The following is a 3,385-nucleotide window of genomic DNA, read 5'->3' on the forward strand; positions in this document are numbered from 1 at the left end:
ATTGTAGTTGCAGCTCCTTGCCACTAGGCCACCAGAGCTCCCCTCAAGGTTATATTTTGACTCCTGTGGACCTGTCTTTAAATTTGTTGAAAATGTATTTTTCATGCTAATCAATTATTATCTTTTTCTCTGCTGGATTGTTTGTGATTTTGTTGCTTCTTTCTATTTCATTTCTTTCTCCTATAATCTTTATTATTATTATTTTTTTTTTTTTGGCTGGGAATAGTTGGTTTCTTTTGCTTTGTCTTTTCTATTTGTTCAAAATGTTGGCTTAAGTTAATGATCTTACATCTTTCTGGTGTAGACTTTTTTGTTGTTATTGTGTTTTTTTCTTTATATTTTTCTCTGATTACTATTTTGGCTGTGTCAAAAGATTTCTTTTTCTCCCACAGTCACTTTAGTCATTTTAGTTTAATTTGAATAAAATTTTCTGAATCACATTAGTTTTTTCTGATCATCATTCACAGGCATTAATTACCATTGATTATTGCAATTAAATTTTTATAATGTTTAAGCAAATCCTTACTGTATATTTCTTCTGCCCTTCATCCATGTTTTCTGATTTCTCCCCTCTTGTCTTTTCCCCTCCCATTACTTTAATCCAGAGTGAACAACAAAAAGATATCATTTCGCTTCAGCAGCAATAGCAAAGTTTAACAAGACAGCAAACAAGAACTGTTGATTAGAATGTGGAGAGATTGAAACTCTCGTACATAGCTGGTGGGAATGTAAAATGATACAACTACTATGGAAGACAGTTAGACAATTCCTCCAGAAAGTTAAAAATAAAAATATCGTTTGATCCAGCTATACCACTACTATAAATGTACCCTAAAGAAATCAGAGCTGCAGCACAAAACAGATGTATACTTGCTAATTTTATTTTAGCTATATTCACAACAACGAAGAGATGGACGCTGTCCATGTTCCCATCATCAAATGCATGGATAGAGAAACCGTGATACGCTCACACAGTGGAATATTACACAATATTGGATAAAAAAATGAACTTGTGAAACCCTACATAATAGACGAATCTGGAAGACATTATGTTGAGTGAAATATCTCAATCATAAAAGGATAAACATTAAGACTAAGTTCTCTATAAATTTTCATTAAAATCTCATTAAAAAGAAAAAAGACAAGTGTTATGAAAATAGGACAGTTATTGGAGTAGATGTAGTCTTAAGTACAGGAAAAGAAAGGATAGAAAATTCCTGTATTGTAATAATTTAAAATGAATAAACCATCAGATATTACAATTAACAATCTGGACAGGAGTCCAAAAGTTTATGCATTATAGGGGAGCTCTGGTGACCTAGTGGCAAGAAACTGCACTGCAATCCCAGAGGTGCATGGTTCAAATCCACCAGATGCTCTGCCGGGAAAAGGAGGTACAATCTCCTCCTGTACCAGTCAGATCCGATTTGACGGTGTACACACACACACACACACACACAAATAAAATAAAAATTAAAAAAAAAAGTTTTATGCATTATATTTTAATTTTTCTTTGATTCTAGGAATTTTAAAATTTGCCTTCTAATTTAGTGTCTATGACTTAATAGTTTTTCCATAGTACGTTACATTATTGCTAATGCATTTGTTTGCTTTTTTTGTTTTACTTATTATTTATTTTTAATTTCATACCTTATAATTACAGAACAGCTTTGTATGATTTTAATTTTTCAAAATTTTGAAATTAGCTTTGTGTTAGCAGATAGTTTATTCTAGAAAAGGATCTATTTGTACTAGAGAAGAATTTTATAAATATTCATCTAACGATGTCAATTATCTCCAAGTGGTTTATGGTTTTATTTAAAGTTCAATGTCCTTAATTATCTTCTTGTTATATGTTCTGTCTATAATTGAAAATATTATACCATTGAGTCAGAAATGGCCCATAACTGACTCTCATGCCTGGTTTTCAGATGCAGTAAATTGCACAGGAGGAGATTGTCCATCTTTCTCCAGCGAAGCAGCTGGTAAATTTATACCACATGGCTTTAGGTTGGCACTCTCACTAAATTCTCATGGCCACACTTCTGTTATCTTCTTCTGAGAACCACTAGAGAGCACTCTTACCTTTAGGTCTCAACCTTGTCACACACACTGCCCTCTGCAGATTCAATTCTGAATGCTGGACCTCTGGAATTCAGTATATGCCAAAAAAGGACTAGTTTAGCTGGTCAGAGATTCTGTCAAAGCAGTGGGGAGTTGACTTTCTTGAGAACTCTGCCTCTCCACGTTGTCTTTCCTCCATGGGTGCCCGTATACAGGCTTTCCTGTGATATTCTCCTGTTGGTGTGCTGCTAGAGACTCACTGTGTTGCTGTTGGTTCCTCTTTCCCTGCTTCCCTTGCAGTTTTTCAGCACTGTGGTTAGTGTCTGTCCATCTCAGGTCTCAGGGAGATTTGACAGCACTCTCTTGCTGTGTCAGTCTTCATTTGTCTCCTTCTAACTGAGCAGCCTGAAAGTCCCCAAGGCCACACTGTATCACCTTAATACAATTCCCATAGACTAGTTTTCTTTGTACTCTCTGTTTGAAGTGTAGCCCAGTCCTGTGTAGTTCTGCTAAGTCTTGCTCACAATGTTAGTGGTTTAGTTCTTCTGACTTCTGTGTTCTCCATCCTTGCTCCTTCCCCCCACTGCTTCATAACTCACCCCAATTCTACAAAACTGAGGCTACTGTCTGGAGTTCTGAGATCTCAGTCAGTGCTTGTTTTTATTTGTTGTTCAGTGGACTAGTTGCTGGGGGTAGTGGATGGCAGTGTGAACTCACTGTCATATTTCTCTGTCCCTTTCTAAGAAATGAATTTTTTGTTTTTTTCCTTCCACTCTAATGGTTTGGGTGGCACAAACTATTAAGTCCTTACTACTAACTGATAAGCTGGAAGTTTTGGTCTTTTCAGAGGTGATCAGAAGACAGACCTGACAGCCTATCTTTGAAATATCAGCTATTGAAGACTTTAAAGACCGCAGTTCTACTCTGATGTACAGGAAGGTACTATGAGATGGGATCGACTCTATGGCAACTGATTTAATCGTGAAGGGCAGTCAGCACGGGAGCTGAGAGCTGAGGTTTCACTCTTTTAGTGGACGGTCCTGGGAAGATTAGAGCCTCCAGGGGAAAGAGGAAAGGATATCTTTAAAGGACCATGAAAAATAAGGTACATCTAATGTTTTATAAGAAGCTCTGGGGTGAAGGAAATGGGAAGGATCTTTTGTGAAAAACAATGTATTCAAATTTGTAAATAAGTCAGTGTAATATTTTTTAAAAAGTAACTTGAGTTTGTAATGGTGTGCATAGTTCAATGGTGATTAACTTTATAAAACATAATGAATAAGAATGATTGTATGAAATACAATATGAATGAATGATAGTG

The sequence above is a fragment of the Elephantulus edwardii genome, unplaced genomic scaffold (genome assembly GCF_000299155.1).
Source record: "Elephantulus edwardii isolate Elephantulus edwardi_28Jun2011 unplaced genomic scaffold, EleEdw1.0 scaffold00176, whole genome shotgun sequence".
Taxonomy (NCBI): Eukaryota; Metazoa; Chordata; class Mammalia; order Macroscelidea; family Macroscelididae; genus Elephantulus; species Elephantulus edwardii.